This window comes from Ursus maritimus, unplaced genomic scaffold, assembly GCF_017311325.1.
Source record: "Ursus maritimus isolate PB19 unplaced genomic scaffold, ASM1731132v1 scaffold_3, whole genome shotgun sequence".
Lineage (NCBI taxonomy): Eukaryota > Metazoa > Chordata > Mammalia > Carnivora > Ursidae > Ursus > Ursus maritimus.
In genome coordinates, this window is record NW_024425563.1 from 67,855,218 (window position 1) to 67,878,563 (window position 23,346).

At 38.7% G+C, this 23,346-nt stretch overlaps 1 long non-coding RNA gene across 1 annotated transcript in view; it reads left to right on the plus strand.

Annotated features, from left to right (window-relative positions):
• LOC103658737 overlaps nucleotides 1-23,346 on the plus strand; it is a 53,733-nt gene that overhangs the window by 28,872 nt on the left and 1,515 nt on the right. The window contains exons 4-6 of the long non-coding RNA XR_567266.2: nucleotides 21,635-21,836; nucleotides 22,629-22,804; nucleotides 23,051-23,084. This is a non-coding gene — a long non-coding RNA (uncharacterized LOC103658737). The remainder of the gene's footprint in view (nucleotides 1-21,634; nucleotides 21,837-22,628; nucleotides 22,805-23,050; nucleotides 23,085-23,346) is intronic.

The window sequence follows — 23,346 nt, forward strand, 5'->3', positions numbered from 1 at the left end:
ACCCACTCCTCTCTATTCGGATTTCCTCACAGGCATTTTCCCTTTCCTCAAATTTAGTTCTCCTGTTTTTTCCCCCCCACAATAAATTTTGATGGCTCATTACCCTTGGAGGTTGAATCATTAACAACCAAAATATTAATTCTTTTTCTTGATATTGAAAACCTGCCTCTAAGTGAGGGAAAATGTTTGCATGCCATCTCACCACATGAAAGAAAGGAAAGAAAAAATTAAACGGTTTGTTTGCATATTATAATGGCCATAAAATTGTACTCTTGCCACAGAAAAATGCTTGATTGGGAAGCTTTAGGAGGTGGAAAAATAGATATTGGAGCTGAACAGTTCCCCTCATTACCCCTTTTTCTTAGGTTAAGAATGCAGAAGAAATACTCTACTAGTCTACATTTCCTTTAAAAACCACTTGAGGTCTGATGTGTGTTTCAGAGTTCAAAAATTTTTAGATTTTAGAATGGTACCGTAAATTCATATGCCACATATGAGTTTATTATGTAACTTCTCCCAGAGGGGCCTGGGTCAGCATTGCTTACTCAAAAATATGATTTTTTTTTGCAACTAACATAGGAATATCCATACTCTTAGTAGAATAAAGTCTTTAAATGTGCTCTTGTCAGTTCAGATCAGCTTTTGCTACTAAATGATTTCAGATCAGATTATATTTTGCTACTAAATGAATATAAAATCACTTTAGATTTTCAGAAGTTTCTAGATTTTGCAATTTTGAATAAGAGATTTGGGCTTATATTTCCTTAATTTTAAGATGCCATCAATTATGAAAATGCCCTATCCATTTACTGATAGTTTTGAGAACCAGAAAATAAATGTTTCATTTACTATTATTTTATGTGTTTTTATTTTGTGTTTTGCTATTTTAGTTTCTGTATCTAATTTCATTACATGTGGGCAGTGAACATGGTGTACATAATATCGGTTTTTTTTCTTTTTGTATTTTGTTGAACCTTCCTTTGTGGGTAGCACATGGTTATTTGTTGTGAACTTATTTATATTAGAAAAGGAAGTTTATTTTCTGTGTGTGATGTGTGTGTGTGTGTGTGTGTGTGTGTGTGTGATATACACACACCTATATACTTATACTCTGATATGTATGTATATATACATATATAATATGTAGATTATATATACATATAAGTGTATACATAGATATACAGGTATATATTTATATATATTCACAAATGTTAAGTTGTGTTATTCAGACATTGTTGATACTTATTTGAATCTGCTTGATCTGGGCACTCATTTATGTTCATTTTTAGTTACTAGAGTGTTACTGCTCCTAGACCCTCTCAGTAGAAGGTAGAAAATATATATGCATATATAAACATGCACACACAATATTATGATACATACATGTCCATGGCTATGTATCTACCCACATAAATATGTCAAACAAACATGAGTTCACATTGGTACCTCCAATTCCAATTTAACAGCTCAGGCCTCTTTCTAGCCTTCCTTCTTTTCGTATTTGTAATTCACTTCTCCAGCACTGTTAGAACTGGCTCCCGTTATCCTTAATACAGTTACTCTTTCCCTTCAACCCTCCTATATGCATCTAATCTCCTGACCACAGGAGCCGTATCTTTGTCCTTTAGCTTCACCATCATCTCCTCATTGCTCCCCTTTGCCTGTCCTCATACGTAATTGGCCTCTGTCTCCACTGCATCTCCTCAAATGCATTGCTGGCCCCATGACCCAAACACCTTGTCAGCTCCAGGCCTACTACTGCCTCCTGTGCCTTTGGCCATGCTATCACCTCCAAAGAAAGAGAAGTGGAAGAAAGGAAACCAAGTAGATAGCGGGAAAAAAGGAGAAATAGAAGGGTTTACTTCTTATCTTTCATGGTCTGAAATTTTAGTCTGAAGTTTCTAAGACTTGGATTTTTTTCTTATTGAATTATTTTTCTGGTAGCACTTGGTGAGTTCTTTTAACAAGGAAATTTCATCACTTCCTTCTTAGACATTCTTTGCCTCTGTTTCTCCAAACATTGCTCTTCCCGTTTGTCTTTCCTCTCCTCTTCTGAAAATTCTTTAAGTCAGTTATTAGAACTTCTGAATCTATTTGCTGTGTCTCCTAAAATTTCCTCCAGAGTTTACACCCCACTGCCTCTGTTTTATGTTCTAGAAGAAATCCTCAGCACTATATGCTAGCTCACCAATGTACTCTGCAGTAAATCCAGTGTTATGCAGTCTGTTTATTAAGTTGTATATTTTAATGAGGGAATTTTTCATTTTAAAAATCTTTGATTATTTTTATTGCTGTTTATTCTTGTTTCATAACTACTTGTTCTTGCTTTAAGGTATTTGATTAAATTCCCTGCTTTATTTCTTCTATAGTATGAAATATTCTTTGGAAATCTTTCTATTAATTCACTTCCTCGGGTGTAAGTTCTTTCTTGTGAGATGTGGGGCTGAGCTTGTTAGCAATCTTTCATGGTGTTGCTATGGGATTAATAAATCTTATTTAGACATTCATCTTCCATGACAGAATTCTCCTGCATATATGCTAGGCTGTGGCAGTCTCCTCATGGTATCCAAATTGACTCCCGGTGGGGATGATGTAGTTCTCCTGATACAACATGATGTGGCCATAGCAAGGGCAGTATCTTCTTTCAGGATGGCTGTCTTAATGACTTAGCACAGCAACTGTGACATGCTCCAGATGTAAAGGGCCCTAAAATTTTTTTTTGCCTATAATGACTTCCAATTATGATGACTTCCCACACAATGGATGCCTGGATGCCTCCTAAACTTATGACTGTAATTTTGGCTCATTGCTATGGCTGCCAGTCTTTCTTTCAATAACACCTTACAGATTTACACCCACCAAGAGTTTCCTTTCTTAAGATTTCCCTCCCTCCATTCCTTCCTTCTTTCTGTTATTCTCTGGTTTTATGTGTGAAGAAGAGATATCAGCATGTATTAGTCTGTATCTTAGAACCAGAAACTGTTAATAAAATTTAGTACCTGTATGTTAACTAGTTTATGTAAACAATATTTTCTGTCTTTGGCTTCATAGAGATTGAATCTATATATTTTTGAGTGTAAAGGCTCTTCTGAATCATTCTCGTCTATGGACAGTCATATGGAAAACACTTCCTAGAGACTAACTTCTTTAACACGTTTAGGATTGGTACATTGGTGCTATAACATGGGAGAGCACTAGGATTTTGTAAGCATTGCCTATTTGATTAAACTCATACTTTCTTTTTATCTGTAGTTGAATTAAGCATTTCTAGAAGTTAAATAACCTTTCTTGAAAGTCAGCAAAAGATTTCTGACAGATAACTATTGGAGACCCGGCTATGGTTCTTTATAAGCATGCATCGTGTGCCCCAATCTCTCCTAGCTTTGAAAATTCGATGATTTATTAAAAAGATTTGGCAATTTCTGTTGCCTTTAATTGCATTGCCTGACTTCTGCCAGGTAATCTTTATCTTCTGCTATCACAATGTTTCATTTCAGTGCTATTTCATAATGCAGTCGTTTTGAAAGCATTTTAAATGAAAATTTGGAATCTGAATGTGTCAGTGTGCAACTGTATAATGTGTGACACTGGGGCAAAAACAGATCCCAACTCAGTACAAGTCTCTTCTTTTACTTAGATCAGTTTTGCAATGTGCAGGCAATGCCAGCTACATTGTCACTTCTCAAGGTTTCTTTGGACATAAAGTGTGAAAAAAATATGCTTCAGTCCAGGAAATTTGGTATTTTTGTTAAATATCACTATGAATTAGAAAAGGGAAACAAAAAGGACACAGTAGTCACAAGGTAAGAAGAAGCAACCAGATTTGTCTATCAGATAGGTGTCCTCTGATTGTGTGGGAAAGGAAGGTTCACTCCAAATCGCTTAAGAAAAGGAACATATTGGCTCATGGAACAGAGAATCTCAGGGTTTGATGCAGGACTCAAATGGTATCATCAAGGTGCAGTTTTGCCATTTCTCTGAATTCTGCTGTCTCCTGGGTTTGTTTTATTCCCTGGGTATCTCTAGACCTAACTTCTCCAGCGTTCCAAGTCCAGAGGAAAAGGGACAGAGTGTCTTCTCTGGCGATTTCCTCACAAATCCCTGAGCCATTGTAATGGGACCAACTTGGGTCATGTGATCACCACTCAATCTCCTGGGGCATCTGTTGCTCTGATTGGCCAGGGACCACGATGGTATGCCACCCCAAATACACAGATAAATTGTTAAGAGATGGATAAATAGTTTGCCAAGGAAAACTGTGCAATTTACTCAAAGAAGTAGGAGATGAATATTGGGTAGTCAAGACCAACAACAAAATATCTTAGAGATATGGGTGGATATGGAAGACAGAGAGAATAGGCTAAAAGCTCCCAGTTGCAGAGTCTGAAGGTGGCCGTTAGTTTCTATTTGATAACAGAATTTATCAAATTATGAAGATTTTTAAAGGTCTCTAATTAATTTTCTGTCATCAATCTTACATAACATCCCTCTCCTTATATATAGACTAAAGACTATTTAGGATCAAACTAATAAAAAAGAAAAAAAAGGAAAAAAAGAAAAGAATTATATAGGGATAAAACAGAAAAAAGTAAATGTTTCCTTAATTGATCCAAATGCACTTACGACTCTTATTATTTAACATGAGGACCTGGGAGACTAATTACATTGCTCCCGTTGTCTCTGGTGAGTAGGTAAATAGTAGCAAAAATTCTGTTGGCTAGCAAACTAAGGGTAAACCACACAATATTTCTTGTTGTTCTCATAAATCCCAAACACAGTATGCTACTTCTGGTCAGAACTCGATTTTTGTTGTTTACTGACCTACTCAGTAGCATAAATATATGTAAAATATGATCGTAATGTGGTATTCCAGCCTCAGAGCTGATCTACTGCACCTTCCTCTGAGATCTTAATGCAGACGAGCAGAACAGCAAGAAAATTAGCAGCTACTCCCTTTCATAACCAACACTCTTGGCCTTTCCCTGTCACTCTGCCCCTCACACCCACAGCAATGGGACCAGATCAACACATGGAACCAAAATGTTCTCTTCTTGTGTAGTAAGATCCTAGGTATGCTTGAGTGGTATCTGTCTTTCAATGTCCCAAGGCTTTGCGCTAATAGATATAAGGTGTGGTCTCTCGTAAGGGTATTTGCATTATAAAAGAAAATTCTCAAGGACTCTAAAGAAGCCCTAGGAGCAGTAACTGGAATTGTGGAAAGAGATTCTTTGGGGGAGATGCCCCATCCCCACACTTTCAGTGGAGCAGCAAACCTAGACCAGGTGTTTTTCATGGTGTTTCTGCTTATAGATTTAACCTAGCTGCCTCAAAGTGCATCCCCTTCTGGGCCTGTGTGTGTGAATTGACCTAAAGATACTAGAATCCTTCCCTCTTCCAGTTCATGAGAGAGTGAATAAATAAAGACTTGGCAGCCATCTCACAGAGGCTGCTGACACCTGCTCCGGACAAATCCCAGGGCAATGTGCTTTCCATCTTCATTGCATGTTCTGCACGAAGAACTAAACTTTGTTTATCCTCCATCCAGCTAGAGATTATATTTCATAGCCAGCTGGTTCCCTTTGAGGCAGATTTTGGCTCCTTAAATATAGTACTTGTCTAGGTAAATGTTTAAGTTGTTTAACAAAGAACATAAAATCACTTTTCACTTTTCATTAGTCTAATAGGGATTATTCATATGTTTATGGACAAATTTGTTTTGTTTTGCTCCCTCCCCTCAGAACAGTATAAAAAGACCAACTACTTTATTACTGTGGAAGGAATTCTTTCTACTTTATCATTATTCACAACACTGTCCTCCTGAGGCTGAGAAAATATGATCCTAAGAGGTCTGGACTTATGGGCTTTTGATTAATATAAATATTTTCAGTTAATGTTGGTGGGAGGCTTTTTACTTTTTGGTGTATTTCCCTTTGGTGTTACGTAGTATCTTCCATACTCATCTGTCGTGATAGCCTTGTGTGCTTAGAATAAAGAACTGAAGTCCCAAGGAAAAAACCTTAAGAAGTGTATCTGCTTCTAAAGCTCCATAAACATCTCCCAAAGCCCTGCAGTGAATACCCGTAGTGTCTGTTGCAGCACCTTGCACACATGATGCATTCCATCATGCTTGTTATTTGAGTGAAAAAGATGTAAATATATTGTTTTGAATTATCTATGTTACTGTCCCCAGATCAAGAATAGGTCATAGTATTAGCTCTTTTCATAAGTCTTCCGTTGTGGGTTATTTTGATGTTTATGCTGCTCGTTTTCACCGAGCCCTGACCTGCCAACGTGGGCTGCATCCTCATGAATGCAGTGGACTCAGATGTGACAAAGCTTCAGACTGTTTCATTATGTCCAGTTTGCCTGGTTTCACATAAAAAGGGAGGCTAGAAGTGTCAGTCCCTGAAGATCAGAAAGCAGCCACCATGAACTAAGCTAAATGAGACACCTCTGATTTTTCGGGCATGACTGAGAAACTGATGGCGCCACAGCTGTGTAGGGAGAGTGCAGAGCAGAATGGAGTCAAGCTGTCTAGGTTCAAGAAGCAGATCTTCCCAATTGTGTACTCTTGGATCAATTATTTAACATCTCTAAGGCTCAGTTTCCTTGCTTGTGAAATGCAGATAATAATAGTATCTAACTCACAGAGTTGATGTGAGGATTAAATGAGATCATGCTACTGAGGGAACACGGGACAGAGCCTGGCACCGAATAAACACTCAGTGAATGTTAGCTGTTAAGTCCTGTCTGCCGTAACTACTCCTTGACTCTGAACTACTAAAGCTCTTGGAATCTGCCATGCTCTTTTTGGCACTTGATCATGCATTAATTCGTCTATCACCATTTATTGAGGTGACTTTAATCCCCGTTGGAGTGCTGAATATGGTTCACATAGTGTTTAAGATAGCAGATTGCCTATTTTAGCGCTGTTCACATTAAACTGACCTCTGATAAATATTTATTCAAAGGCTAGGTCAATACGAAAAAAAGCTGAAGGAATATTGTGTTCTATTAATGCAGAAAAAGGGTCCAGTTTACAGAAGCCCTGTTTTATTCTTCATTGATAGGATATTGGGTTTAATTATGGTAATCTATACCCTGAGAATGACACTGGAACAAGACGTTGAAAAGACTGGGTAAGGCAGGGGATAAGAATGTCTCTTTCCTTGGTGTTAGCCGCTAGTGGAGAGGTCTGCAGTTTTAGATTTCTATTTATAGTCAATTTTTAATACGAATCCCTGAGGCTGGGTTGGGGGTCGTTACCAACAAGAGTCACCGCACTTTAGAAGCCCGCACTCTTGCAGCCACTATGGCTTTGCTTCTAGGTCTAGGTCAGCTTTATTGTCCTTTCCCCCAAATAGTGCTGCCTAGAGGCTCTTCACTCTTTACTGAGGGAGCGCCTAACCAGTTTGCCGGAGGGGCCCCAGCATTGCCGAATCCTGAGTCAGACTGTCGCTGTGCCCTGCTCCCCGAGGCTCAGTAGGTTCTAAAGCGCTGGAGTAGAAGCAGGTGGGAAATTGGAACTGACAGACTGTAGCTGGCCAACGGGCCTGGATTCATAGTCAGGAAGAGAGAACTGGGTTGGACAAAGTGGATTCAAAGCTTTGTCTTTTTGAGAGCATGCACTCAGTTTGGAGACACTCTGCGGCTTTGCAGCAGAGCCCTACCCTGAATTTAGACTGCCTGGCATGTTGAAGATTTTCTCTCTCTCTCTCTCTCTCAAGTGATTGTGCTAGTTAGTTTTTTTAAAAATTATTAATGCAAAAAAAATATGGTTTTCTACAAAATAGAAAAATTGCCATATTTATACTATATTTGGCTTGGAGACTAAGTATCTAAATGTGTTGGTCAAAACTATCAGTGGAAGTACCAAGAACTGCTTTCTTCCGTGATCTGATGTTTGGGGTCATTGAATTTTGCACTTAAAAAACCAAGGGCTTTGATTTTCTGCTCAATTGTGTTTCTGAAATTGGAGATAAGTGCAATTTCTGGCAATTACTTACAAGTCCATCTCCATGTGGATTCTCCTGCCCGTAGAAGCCTTCTACCATCCTGACTGCCTTTAACTCTAACGGTGGCTCAACTGCGTGTTTCGATGTTTCACCAATAACTCAAACTTGCCGTTTTCCCATCATAATAGTATTCTCCATTACTTTTTGTTTTGTTCTGTGTTTCAGCAATAGTTGTAATTCGTGTAATTGTAGGATGTTTGTTTGATGTAAACTCTTAGTCCTATCTGCAAATATTTAAAACACTGTGTTCTTTAAAAGCACCTAAGGAATAATATTTTAACACATAGCTTTTATTTTCACCAAGCCCACATTAAGCCAAGGTAATTTTGTTCATGTTGTGTAATGTTCTCACTTGTGATTATTTCCGCAGGTTTCTCGTTTTCTTTTTTAAATCACAACAACTGAAGGGCAACAACAGCTGCTGGAGTTATGTTTGTCAGACATTTTAGGTTAGTTTTCCCCTTTGCATGAAGGGGTTCCATTGACAACACCAGACCGGGTATATGTTGAGATTGCCACCCGCTGGTGAAATAGAGAATTTTCATTTTCACCAGTAAGAAAACATAACTTGTTTTCTGTTTTCGGAGTGTGAGTTCATACATTTTGTTTCTTTAAAGAATATATTTCAAATTCCATTAAAAGAATAAAGAATTTCATTATTATGAAACAATTTAAAGCTTTATGGGAAGAATAAAAAAGCCATTGTTATAAAACCGTTTAGAAATGTTTATTTACATCTCTCGTAGCCTTTACAAAGTGGTGGAAAAAAAAAAAGCTTAGAATTAATTATGCCAAAGTGTTATCAGTGGTTGCTGTTTTATACTAAGATTAAGAGGGATCAACCTAATTTTTGTTGCTTCTTTATACTTTTATTTATAGTGTTTTTTCTGCAGAAAGCTTGTATTGCTCTAACAGAAAATATAAATCTGAAGAGGAAAAATAACTATATGTGTGTATATAAATCGAAATGTAAGTCTTCAATAACAGCACTTTATAGAGTGTTAAAAAAAAAAAAGCGCCACCCTAAATCAATGCCACATTTAACTAAACAGATACAAAAGGAACAAAAGCTCTGAGACTGAACTGCAGCTTTCATCACTCCACTAGCACAAATTTTAAATTCAAATGCATACATAAGAATTTATTATGTGATAAAGATGCCATTTCAACTTCATGTGCAGGGATGCTTGGTTACCTCACATCATTTACCAAATAAATTCCACATGTGAAAATTAAAAACATAAAATAAATTTTAAAATACAAAAATGAATATTTAAGCTAAACAAAAATGCAAAGGAAAAATTATAAAGGAAAATATTGAAAACGTCTGTGTAAGAATATTACCATAAAAACAAAGGAGAAGCTGGGAAAAAATATTTATAGCATATAGAACTAACAAAATATGTATTTTTTTAAAAGGCCTATGAGCATTTGAAAGAAAAGTTAAACTTTGTTACTAATCAAAGGATTGCACGTTTCTTTGAAATGAAAAATTTAGTATAAATTGGCCAAAATTTAAAGGATACCAATATTGTCAACTATAGAGCTACTTTGCTATTTCAAATTATTCCTTAAAAAGGTATTTAATGACATGGAAAAAATGCCCATATCAAATTTAGATTACAAATAGGGTTTAAATAATAATGCAGTTTATCTATATCTCTCCAGAAAAATATTATTCCGAAGTCTTAATAGTGAATTTTTGTATTACTAGAGTTATTGGTGATAATATCCTTCTGTATGCATTTCTGTGTTTTTTAACTTTTAGCAGCAAAAAATTGCAAATATACAATATGCTCATTAAAATTCACTTGAGTACAAAATAATACAGGTAGTTCGATTACTAATTAATAAAATAAAAGCATATGTATATATATATACATATCTATATTTATAATTCATCTATGTAGATTAAAGTTGTTTTAGAGTTTAATAGTGATTATTTGTATGGTTATTACTTTGTTTATATTTCTATGGTTATAGGTGATTATTTCCTTCATCATTCATTTTGTAATTATTTTACTACTGATAAACAAAAAGGTATGTTGTATTTACTGAAAATCATCTTTAGGGAGATAGGTAAAGACATGGAAAATATTCATGAAAACTTAATAGTTAAACGAGGGGAAGTATCTGCAGTATATGCAGTTTGTTCACAGTTTGGTAGAAGTAGAAGCATATATCTATTTTATTCATACATGTATATGAGTAGATTTTTTAAAACTTGGAAGGGCAGTGTTTTACAGGTTTAATGATGATTATATTACTATGAATATAGTCGATAGTTTTCTTCTTTATTTTTCTGACTTTTTAACTAGAAACAATAAAGTCAATTCATGTATATCAAATATATACATTGAATTTTACACTTTAAATCATGTGCAGTTTATTGTGTTGATACTTCAATAAAGTTGTTAAAATATATAGTTTAAAACTACTGCTCAATAACAAAATAGAAACAATTCTCATCTTTTCTTAAAGAAAAGAAAGACTTAATGTTTAAAAAAATGTAGTGTCACTTTTAACTAGCCCAATGTTTATTTCATCCCATTTGTAGATGTGTGGAGTACTCAAGACGTTTAAAAATATTTCTTCACTGGCACTTGGCACAGTAATGAATCAGCAGTTTAAAACAGTTTACACAAATTTGGATCTGCACATTCTTTTCTAGGGTAGGGAAAATGGGGTGGGAATATTTCTACTTATCAAGATCATGTTAATCCCTATCATGTGCAAGGAGCCAAGTACCTCGTGGAAACATTGAGCTATTTTTCTATTGAAAGAAGGTGATTTCTTATGATTAACAAACTTAAACAAGCAAGCAAACATGATTTGACTTTTCAGAAGGAAACCACTTACTCAGATATTAGAGTCTCTCATTTACACATCCTGTGCTTCAGCAGTAATTTTATTGATTATGTGAACTGTTAAATAGTCCATCTGCAATGCAAATGTAACTTTAAAATTAAAAACCTGACATCAATTTATTTTCCTCCAGCAACTTCAGAGCTAAATTAAATAAAACCCTTGATTTGAGGCAGCCTGCCTTTTCTGATAAAGCTTTCAAATATCCGGCATGTTAAAAGTGTGTTGCTAGGTACGTGAAAGATGATACTAGACAAAGAACGACACTGTTTCAATCATTTTTTAATAAAGGAAAATATCCAGCTCTCCTGTGTAGCTGCACACTGCTCGACTGGTGGGCAATACTAATATGTGTCCAGAGATACGATGATGTATCAGCTAGTCTTGCTGAGCTGCACTGAGACCTCTTGTACAGATGCTCCTGAGTGACAGCTGGCTGTGTCGTCCGCTCTGCCTTACTTGCAAGGCTCGCACTCTAAAACCCAAGCAGCTAATTTTAAAATAGTAATGCATGGCACAGGCGTAAAGAATGAATGAAAATACTCATCCCCGAGGCATGTCATGAGTTGATTATAATAAAAATTGCTTAATTATTTATTAGTAGTTGCTTTATAAATCACTCTGGTTTTGCTGAAGGGTATAAACTGTGAGATGGGAGAGCAGAGCTAGATAGAGGTGAAATTGTCAGGGGACACCGTAGTGAAGGGTTTCATATACCACACAGATGCCTTTTGACTTTATCCTATAAGTGATGTGGAAACAGAAATCTTTTAACAGGAGATTGAAAGGTCAGATTTGTGTTTTTTCTGCGTGATGGCAGATGGATTTGAGGGGGACAGGAAGAGAGGCAGGTAGCAGTTAGGGTGAAAGACCGTGAAAGCCTAAAGTTGCAGTTGCGGGTGGGGGGGAGATGGGAGGAAGCACCAAAATATTTGAAAGGGAAAGCATGTAAGAAAAACATTCAGAAGGATCTGGTAGTTGAATGAATATGGGGGCCATAGGTAAAGTCGAGGAAAGAATTGAGTTTTCTTCTTTGTATAACTGGGTGGATAGTTAACACCCTCAACTGATACTGAAATCGCAGGTGCTGATGGCGATTAGAAGGGGGAAACATAAGTGGCTGGTTGACCTACTTTGCTAATGGATACATGCAGTCACTCAGAAATTTTACAAGAGCAAATTGTATAGACAGACATACAATAAACAATGACAGTAAAATTACAGACAAAACCCTCCAACCAAATCACAAAAGGCCAGGAAAGCATAAGAACCTTTTTATGAAGCTGATGTCAGAGACATGAACAAAGATGGAACAATTAGATTGCATTAATTGTATTTGTTATGTTGCAATGGCAATTATTTTACTCCCAGCAATAATGAGCTCTGTTATAATGGGCATTCACCTTGTATCCCACCTATTCATTCATTAGAATGAGTTTTTCCCCCCTTTTACAAAGTAAATACACAATAAGATCAAATAAATTTTGATGATTGCCAACAGATGGTGAGGGGCTCAACCTCAGACCATCTGATCTTTCGCTTTTCAGTTCTTTCCGGCTGTTCTTTCTACTTAATTACCTTCCCCTCACTTCCTAATCCCTTCCATGTAATTCTACACCAAGATTGGGTCTAGCACTCTCTATTAATTTTCCACAGCCTACACTCCTTTCTGATAAGATATTCTTTCTTTGTAGCTGTGTTGCTAATGGATCTAAACAGTCTGGTTTCAGCAGAACCTTTCAATCCTACTTGAACCATGTCTTTGCTCAATTTATTAATTCAGTTTAATGCTGAGAATTTAAAACTGACTCTTACAGTTTAATCTCATTTCACATCTGACACAATGGATCAACCACCAGTAATTTTACACAATCAAAGAACTATTTTAACTGACCTGTCTTTTAAATCCCTCTCATACGAGACATTTATTTTTTCCAGTCACTAAAACAGACTTACCAGAGTGAAATATGTGTTTCGGTGCGAAATTTCCTTTATTACGTGAATGCGTCTATGCATTTTTTATGAATGGAGCAGAGAGTGTATTGCTGTAATCGGTATTTTAATGAAATTTTAGGCAAGTGCATAAAGGGTTGGAATTCAGGGAAGCTCAGAAGGCACCTCCTAACGTAATTTGCTATAGACTCTGTATATTTACATAATCCATATCTAGATAGAACCTTTTTTCTTTTGTCAAGTATGTTTTAATGTCCAGTTCAATATAAGGAGGCTGTTTCTGTGTCCTGTTCAATAGTCCCTAATAACACTGCTTTACTGAGGTAGACTAATAGACTTCTGTTGATTGAGACTTCTGCACTATACGTATGTTCTCGTGTTTCTGTCGTGTTTAGTAGCAGTTTGTGTCACCAAGTGCTTGTTCTTCTGATACAGAGATTGCACATCAAATACTATATAGTGCTAAGCATTTGTAATAAAATACGGCTTGGTTTTAAAGATATCATCTGTGTTTTGTGAGTGCCAGTTGAAAACAGTCACTATTCTTTTCTGAAAATGAAAGCAATAAATGTTCATTTAAAAAAAATTTTTTTTAAATACAGAAAAAAAAGAGGAGAAAACCCCAACAATACTCATCATCTCATTAGAGATGATGGCTATTAAATTTTTGCATATACTCTTTCTGGATCTTGTATGCATATCTGTATAAAATGAAAATTTTAAAATAGACTTGGACTTGTAGACAATGGTTTATACAGATAATCACTACACACCTTAAACTTATGTGAATTTTACTCTGTGTGCATGTGAGAGGACAATTTAAATAGATTTAAAAAATATTCCCCTTCATTTTGTTCACGAGTATATGTCCCAGAATGAGCATGAGGCGGGTGATAGGAATTTACTGTTTCCTCAGTCTCTGTGTCTCAGTTCCTGCGTGTCTTTTATGGTATGTGCATCTTGCTACAGTGGTCATGACACCAGTGGTAAAAATACATATTTTTCCTACAACGTGGTCTAAACTCGGGCCGGCTGCTTGGATGCTCAGTCACAGACACAGTTGCCTATTCTGATGCTAAAAAGAAAAACTATGATGGAGTTATGGTACTTGCTATCCAACCTGGAGATTTTCAAAGGTAATGTTAACTATATGAGATTTTTTCATCATGGTTTAAAAACCTGTCTCCTGCATGAGAGGCAACTGCACTGTAATCTACTTGTTTATTTCAGTATGTAGTTATTAATCCCCCTATATCACTAAGTATTCTTTGAGAACATTCTTAATAACCGTATTGCAGTCCATCATATGGATGTGCCGCATCTACTCTAACCAATCCGCTATTAGACATTTGGTGAATTTCCAGTCTTTTGCTGTAAATGAGGCTACGACAACTGTTGCGCCTGAGATGTGGCCGGAGCGCCGGTCGGTCGTGATTTTTGCCAGGTCCTTCCTGCTCTTGTGGCGTCTTTCCTTCAGGCATTTCTACCCGTTCATGCTGATAAGGTATGGGAGGAGGTGGGAGAGTGTGAGTTCACAGTAGCCAACTGGGGATTGACTTCAGTGGAAGAGGAGGCAGTAAGACAGACATTTTTGAGTACAACCTTTTGGTGTTTTGTGGAGACGCCTTGCCATGACCCCTCCTGCTCAGAGGGCCGGGTTGGCGCGTAGGCATGCCAGCCAGTTCGAAGGGTGGAGTTGCTGTGGCTTTTTTGAGAGCTCCGGGGTACTGGTTCCTTCTGTCGGCTTCATGCTGCAAATAGCCATGGCGTGTCTCAAAGTTAGAAGACTTCTGTGATTCCTGGGCTTGTCTTTCATACCAGCAGAGCTCTCCGTCTCCAAGCGGAGGCTGCTGTGGGCAGCTGCGCGAGGACAGCCCTGTGCTCTGACTTGGGCAGGGGAAAGAAAATGAGAGTCTCGCAGCTTTGCGAGAAACTCTTTGTACAAACTCTGCTTGCTCAAAGTCTTTAGAAGAATTAAGGATTCATTTCCTAGGATACATTCCAGGGTGTGGAGTAATAACTGCTCAAATATAAAAATATTTTTAAGGCTTTTGATATGTGCTGATAAATCGCTCCCCAGAAATTTTGTACTGATTTATACTCATGCCAGCTGTACATGAGACTGATATTTTGGCTAAAACACTGTTATTTTTAAAAGAAGGATAGCCATAGACCAGTTAAGATTGTGCTTTTTGTTTCTTTATTAGACAAGTTGAACTTATTTTTTTTTGGTATATTTGATGACATTTTGTCTTTTTTTTTTTTTTTTTTCAGAATTCATGTTCTTTGTCCCCACCACCCAGGTTTTTTTGGTGCAAGTATGTGTTTTCTTAATTAATGTCTAAGAACTTATGTGTTTTATGTTCTTATCTAAAGACAAAGTACTCAAACCACGTGAAATAAGATACATATTTTCCAGGAAGAAGAAGTGACGGGAAGAGAGTGAGAGGATAGATAGGCTGCATACCTCCAAATAGAGACGTTGCTTATGGCCTTTCATGCCCTCACGCCCTTGAAAAATTGCCGCACCCATGGCTTCTGATGCCTGGGGGTCCAGGTGCTACAGCACATGACTAATGTTCACAGTCGATGGGATGTCCACTCAGAGATCATCAATTAGCAGGCTGCCACGGGATTTATGAACTGCATCGAAATCTCTTCCTAAGGAATTAGAATAGCAAAGGGGGGAAAAAGGCTGCCAATTAATAGTAGATCCAAAAAGACAAGCGTGCGGAATATGAATGAACCAGATTAGTGGTAGAGCTGCAGAGTCACCAGTTCCTGCTCCTGAGATCTCTAAAGCCACCTTAAATAGAGAGGCACATTCCAGCTCCGGTTTCAGCAAAGCTGTTTACCTTTCCCACTCTAAGTATGTCCCTGCTGCGTGAGCTTCCTTGAGTCATCTCTGTTATTCACAACTAAGTGAACTGGAAGAAACAGAATGATTCCGAGGGAAAGTACTTATGCTATAGATTTAAAACTATCTCCGTTAAAATTGCATACCTATCCCAGCAGAGTCATTTTTATAGTTAATTCTTTGATTTAACAATTTGTTCAACATAAAAACAGCAAGCATACAGTCTATATTCGGTATTGGGCTAGGTGATAAAAGAGATATGGAGACAAATCAGACAATCTCTGTGATCTAGAAGCATATAGCTCAATCACACTTTTCTACATAGCCTGGTCTTTCGTTACTGCAGAGTCAGATCAATGGTGACCGGCTAGTTGCTAGGCAACTTGAAAGACAGGAGTACAGATGCGGTGCCTCTCCATTCTGATACATATTTTTCTTCGAAATATTTGTCGAGAAGTGTGGAGGGTCTGAAATTTTCTCTGCTTTAAAGCTGAGATGTTAGCCAGCCCCAGTTTAACGGATGTTGGCAGAAGACATGTGACTTCGAGGTCAGAGACAAAGGACTTATTACTCACAGCAGGGCAAGCAGCAAAGGCTGATGTCACCCCCAAGGCCTGTGGGCGGTGCAGCGTAGCCCAGCAGGACGTGGCCCAGCGGAGGAACGCAGAGCGTGGGGAACCCAAAAGTTTTACAGTGGGCCGCCAGCAAACCTGCCAGACATTTGCCCTGTAGGGACACATTCTCTTTATTATATTGGACAGTAACTTGTTCTCCACTGTGGGAGGAGACACCATCTCCCTCTTTCTAGGCTGTTCACTATCATTATATAAACATCCCTGAAAAGAGAGTCCAGAACATATGTTATCAGTACCTTTGCCTGCAAGACATTTTGCAGAATTGTCTCCCTACAATGTTTTTCTCTGGCTGTTTTTTTTTTAGGCCATTCCAATTTTTGGTTCTTGTTCCTGTTTACTCTAAGATCGCCCCACACTCCTATGTTTTTGCTATTCACTCTATATCCTGTTTACCAGGTGTATGAGTTAAAACTTTGTTTTATGTAATAGAAATCAGCTTTTCTCTAACTTAAGCAAAATAGATAGTGGAAGGATACTGGATTATTTCATAATTCAAAGCACAACCCCAAAGCTATTGTTCTAGGACCTCATCAGCAGAAGTTTATGGCCACCCCTAGAGTGCTGTCATTAGCATGCCTCAACTTCAGTGGCTCCCAGTCTCTGTCACTCTCCACTCCAAGTTTTAAACTCCCAGGAAAAAGGAGTCACATGGCCCAGTTGGCCGAGGCTCTGCCTCTATTTTTTTCAGTTATAGCAGGGGAAAGGGCCATATAAGCAATAGGCCTAGTAAATCTTGGCTGTTCCCAAATTAGAGATCATTTCTTGGGAGCTTTGGAAGCCTTCCCAATTGCTTTCTATTCTGTCGGGTTTGTTTTGATCGATGTTCCATTGCTCATAAGAGAAATATGGTTATTGTATGCAATTTCTTTTTTAAAAATCAATTAAATACAGTTTTGTTTTGCCTATTATTTTCTTGGCTATCTCCTGCCATTTCTCAAAAAAAATTTTTTTTGAGTCATTTTGTGACCTGATCTCTAAACCAATTTAGTGACTCAAGAGTTTTGGATAAATATGGGTATCTTCTAGTGGTTGGAGATCTTGCTATTAACTGGCAGGCTACCAGCAGAGCAAGGCTTAGCTCAAATTTTGTTAATATTAAATATTTATTAGCTAGTCATTTATCTTCAAGACCATTATTTCAACAATAAAAATTTATTTTTCACATCTTTTATGCTAATTAATATATCCCCTGACGTAGATTTCAATAATGCCCATTTGAAATACCACAGTAGCCATCTCTAAAGCTTGGATTTTCCTAATTAGGGTATCTCCGAGGTTCCCTAATCAACCCTCGAGTGTGGACTAATGTTACCTTATTGCCCACGTGCACACATATACATGAGACCTCCTGTGGAAGTATTTTTAAAGTAAATTACCAGACAGACAATATAATAGGTCAGAATTTAGGCATTTAGTCATGCACTCATGCTAATTTCCATACTCCTTAGTAATTAACATTCCTCCTGACTGGATTAATTGGGTTTGCAATAAGTAATCACATTTATAATACTGCAACTGTTCCCAAATTAATTGCTCACGAGTTCAATGAGCCATTACATGTTCTCATTTAAAGCAGCTTAGAGAGCCCATGATTTTAGAGCTGTGGTCCTAAGCATTTTGGGGAGAGGGGCACAGAATCATCCAAGAATATGTCAGTAATATGGTGACAGCAATTAACCAGTGGTTCCCAGACTTTGGGAGTACATGGGACTCACCTCAATGGTAGTCATTGAAAATCAAGATACCTTGACTCCACCCCAGCAGGTCTGGTGAGGTAGATACTGTATGGGATCTGGAAAAACTTTAAATACTGCGCACCGTCTTCCTAGGAAAAGGCATATTTGCACCTACTTCTAACCTTACCAGTGATCTTAAGGGAGTGTTTCCAAACCCTGTGGCACTAGTCAGGTACAGTTTTCCTTAGCACTGGCTGCATATTACAATCACCAAGGGAGTTTTAAAACAGTATTTCAGACCAATTAAATCATAATATGAGTGGTATAGGGTGACTAAACTGTCTGCATGGTTTTTTTTCCCAACCCAGAATGGAGACTAGAGATTTTTCCCAATGTATCAATCTATTTTACTGAATTAGATTCACTTGACAGATACCTAGCAAAAGTGATAATAAAAAGAAGCCCACTTACCCTATAAATCTTACAAAATACACAGTTTAATTTGTGTATTGGTAAGACGGCACGTCATTTTTGGCATTGATTTGTCTTTCCTTCTTCAAAGGTTCAAAGGATTTAGTGGACTTTGTGCTCTTTTGATAGATAGCCCTCCCAAGCTTGGGAGAAGAAAAGCAAGGCTCTTTTTATAATTTACGGTGACAAAGTGAGTGTTTATTGTGATATTTTAGTGGAAGAAAATCCAAGAAAACATGTGGAGCTTCACATTGGCTCTAAGTTTACTATATTTTAGTATTTAACAAGAAGTAAATATTCATTATAAATAAACCCAGAGAAATGGTTAAATGGGCAGTTTTCTGGATGTTATCTGAGGAAAGTCTTTTTTTATTCTTTTGATTAGGAAGGTATCTTATCATGAACAAAGTAGTCAATGGAAACTTTAGTGACATCGATAAGGTTTAAAAAATTTTTTTTAGACTTTTATATTATAAGGAAGAGGAGACCTCTAATCAGTGATAGAAAAACCATGTTGGAAATGACTATAATCCAGCTTCTTTGAAGTGGACCCACTTATAATAATACTCGTAGAGACATTCAAAGCACTGGCAATAATAGGTGATTTAATGATGTTTAAAGCCCTTGAGTAAATTCATATAGGCCAAGACATTTCCGCGAGGACATGAATTTAATAATAATGATCATTTCTTGTGCTGGTAACTCTCGAGTTAGAATTTCTGCTGCCAGAGACAAAGTTTTAGAAAATTTTTTATTTCACTGATTGTGAAAATTAAGTGTCAGGAGTTTGGCTAATTCAACACGTATGTGTGAGTTCTAGTCCATTTGTGTACACGAACTGGCTTCCAAGTAATGAGGGGCTGTTGTCTCAGCTTAGAAAGCTTTGTCTCCCGAATCCGATGAACCACATGGCCTTCGGCAGAGCCCAGTTGGATACCAAAAAAAATTTTTTTTCAGGAATTTTACCTTTTTGTTTTTACTGTTGAGGTGGGATTGATTTTTTTCTTTGTAAAAAATTGAGAAGATTTTCAAGCTTCTCATAAAATCTCGGTACTTTTTTATTGGATTGTGGAGAAGGACTCACCAGAATTGTGAGGGTTTGGAAGTTGCTGGAATCCATTTACAGTAGGAGACATTGAAGTGTCACTGAGTTGTAGATGTGCTAGCGGTTTAGGCCACTGTCCTCAGAGAAGCCAGCGCTCCCGGAAAGGTGAGGCCGGGGCTCTGGGCTTTGGGGAAGACCCAGCCTGGCGGGGCCCACGCTGGCGGTGGTGCTGCATGCGCCCTCCCATCAGGCCTCCGAGCTGCTGTGCCTTCCGGTTTCTGATCCCAGCCTTCCGGTGGGCCGTTCCTCATCATCCCCAGCTTCCAGATGAGGACGTGGTGGAGACAGGCTTCATGTGCACACAGCTCTGCCTCCTAAGCCCCTGTTCTTTCTGTCACATCCTCTTGTGTCTGTTCTGTATAATCCCTCGGACCCCTTGCTTTGCTCCTGAAGTTACTCACTGCGTTGCGGGGCAGCATTTGTAGCGTGGGACGGCTCTGCTCACCCAAAGGGCCATTCTCCCGTTCTCCTTTTGCGCTGGCGCTTGCCTCCTTGTGACTTCCATTTTACCGGCTCCATGGGAGAGAGATTAAGGATAAATTTAAAAGGGTAAGAAAAAAAAGGGAGCATTGAGGACGTGAAGGTAGGCTGCTACGTAAGCTGGGGAAAAGGCTGTGTGTCTGGGGCAGACAGGAAATAAGCACAGCTATTTTCTCCTCTGAAATCTGAGTTTTCATTCTCTGATGGGGTGCATGCGGCTGTGTTCAAGGACGGGGGTGTTCTATTATCCAGTCAGCAGGGGGAGCAGTGAACTCGAAGTGACATCCCGTAGGGAGAGAAAGGCCATCTACTCAGCACGGTGGTTTATGAGTAGGTGTTCTTATTCTGCCTGGCCTTAATAGATTCCATTAAAAAAATTGTTTCTGCTTTTTTCCCCCCATGCTGTTGACGGTTAATTAAGTCATTGGGCACCAAGAGCAGTGCTACACTAGAAAAAATTCACTTTAGTGGCATTTTGTGTTTGTGAATTTCTTTAAATATGTAATGAATTGCAATTTTAAGGATACCTTTCTAGAATCCATGAGGATTGTTAATTCTGGCCAAAATTATTCTTATAGCTTGGGCTCAGAATAATAGCTCTGTTTGGAAAGAGCCAGATGAGGAAAAGACATGTGGTCCTGGGATGATTTGAAGGTCCCTGAAGAGTATGTTCCAATTATTGTCCTTACAGTCTCTTATAGTACCAGGAATTGCAATCGCTTTTAGGTTAAACTTGCTTAAAAAAAAAAAAAAAGTAACATTTGCATATTTTACCTAAAAAGAGTAACTCATTAATCAGTCTCCATTACTGAATTTGTTCAATATTATTTGTTTGTGGACAAGTGCACTTTGATATTGGAAGGTCCAACTCTGGGTCATAAAGCCTTGTTAAACATAGGAGAGAGGGCCCACGGCAGGGAAATGGAAGAGTGAAAGACAAACCTCGATTTTAATGTGGGTCCGTGCTGGTTGGTTCTCTCAGGCCTTAGGACAGGAGAAGCAGCATGTTCTGGGTGTGAGACCCAAGATGAGACATGAAAGTCATAGTTCAGGAAAGCCCAGGGTTTATTAAACAAGTAATACTGCCTTGTGCAGTGGTTCATAACATGATTTTTGGTCATGAACCCTTTTGAAGTATCTGAAGAAAGTTGTGGACCCTCCGCCGAAAAAAAGCATGTACACACAAACTTTAGCACCTATTTCAGGACGTCAGTAGAGTTCTGCCCTCCCCCGCAGCCCACTGCGAATCTGGTTTGGAGCACTGGTCTCTCCAGTAGAGGCTGGGAATGTGTGTGCACGCCAGGGGGGGGGGGGGGGGTGTAAAACGATCCACTGGAGTATGGAATTTTCTATTTGTATTTATTTTCTCTCTTTTAAAGGCTTTTTTTTCCATGTATGTTTTACATTGCACATCATACATTAGTACCATAGTACATAGTAGGCACTTGACAGTTATATATATGAAGAGATTAAGAAAATTAATTGTAAGGGCTCACATTTTTACTGATGGGGAGGCATGACTCAAACTTGATCGATTACCAGTTTAGAGAGTGGTGCCAATTGAATTTAAATTCTAGGCTCTGCTCGCCCTACATTGGAGGGCCAGGGATAGGAGATTAACCCAAGAGGTGACGACCAGTGACTGGAAATTTTGGACCTAAAGATGGCACGCAACGTTTGCCCACACTTCACGAAGCGCATTCGCGTCTGCCCCACTCGGTCCTCCCGGCGTTCTGTGGGCTGGGTCGAGCAGGTATGCCAATGGAAATGTCCGAGCAGGTATGTTAACCAAATTCTTAGAGAACTTAAGAGACTTTCCCAAGTGCCCTTGGCCTGTCGGTGGTGGAGCTGGTGCACAGAACCTCGGCTGCTGACCACAAATTATGTGCTTATTTCGCCCAACAGCAAGGATACGTCAATCATTATGGGCTGTCGATGGCCCCATTGCTGCAGTTACTGGTGCTCCCTGCGGACACTGAGATGTTGAATCCCTGGCTGATCCAGGCACAGGGATAGAAAGCATATTTTAGCTACTTGATCAGAGGGCCAGGAAGCCGGGCTAACAATTCAGCATTAGCTCTCTCCTGTTGGTACTGTAATACCAACATATTTCAAAACAGATAGAGGGCTCTGGAAGGGTTTAGATACATCTATGTACAAAAAAGATTTACAATGGGTTATTAAATGGGAGTTTTGAGGCTGGTTCTCAGGAAGTGCCAACCACTCTTTCTCCCAAATTTCCCTTGGTGCCGCTGTCAAAGGCAAAGTACTCATCTAGATGGATTGTTGTTCTGACCCAAAACGACATTTCCAACTTTTCTTATATATAATCCAATTTCTGAACTTCTTTTTCAGTGATATTAAGTGGAATAGCAGAAAACAGTATTTTGGCATTAAAGATAATAAATGTGTTCTGCATTGGTCAGGTGTCCTTGCTCCTTGCCAGTGCATTAGCTGTATTGATTTTAGAATTTTAAATGACCCTTTTTACCAGACTTGATTAATGCCTCATCCCCCTGTCTTGGCTACCTGCTCCTTCCTTCTCTCATATGCAATCTTCTTCCCTCTCAGAGTGGCACAAGTTGGAGGTGGCTGACCTTCATAGGACCAAGGGTCAGGAAATGTTGTGAGGAGGGTCCCTCGGGCCTGGTGATTAGCTTCTAAAGAGAGGGCCAGTCGTGCAAGGGTCAAGTCTTCAGTACTCGGCCCAGGCCCTGGGAACACTCACAGGTGGACCTCCTGGCTTGGTAAGTACCAGACTGTTCTAATATGTGGCTTCCAGAGAAGAAGCCTCTGGCCAGATAGAGGCTTTGAAAGTGAAATGAGATCTCTGGCACAAGCTGGCCAGCGAAACCCAAATGTCACTGTTGCTGCATGAAGCTAAGGTTAATTTTCAGCGATTCCCTCTCATTAATTAATCGTGTCCTCCACTATCCTCAGAGGACACTTTGTTTAATGTTGTGTTCACACATTATTTTATTCTCTCTCTGCAGCCGAACTGTGGAACCCCCGAGGATGCTGCTCCTGGTACGTATGGCTTTGTGCACCCCTCCCTGGGGCCCCCCAGTGTGGCTGGGTCACAGTGAGTGATGACTCTGAGGCTAGGCTCTTCCTTCTCTTTCAGAAGAGAAGCGGGTAGGAGGTTGACCACTCTTGCCCTGGAGATGGCCACTCCTCAGCCAGGATTGTTTTCACTTGTTCATTGCTTATTTCTTTTCATAATATTTAAGGGTAAATTTGTTGTAAATGATAAGGGTGATATAACTTACATTACAGCAAATTTGGAAAA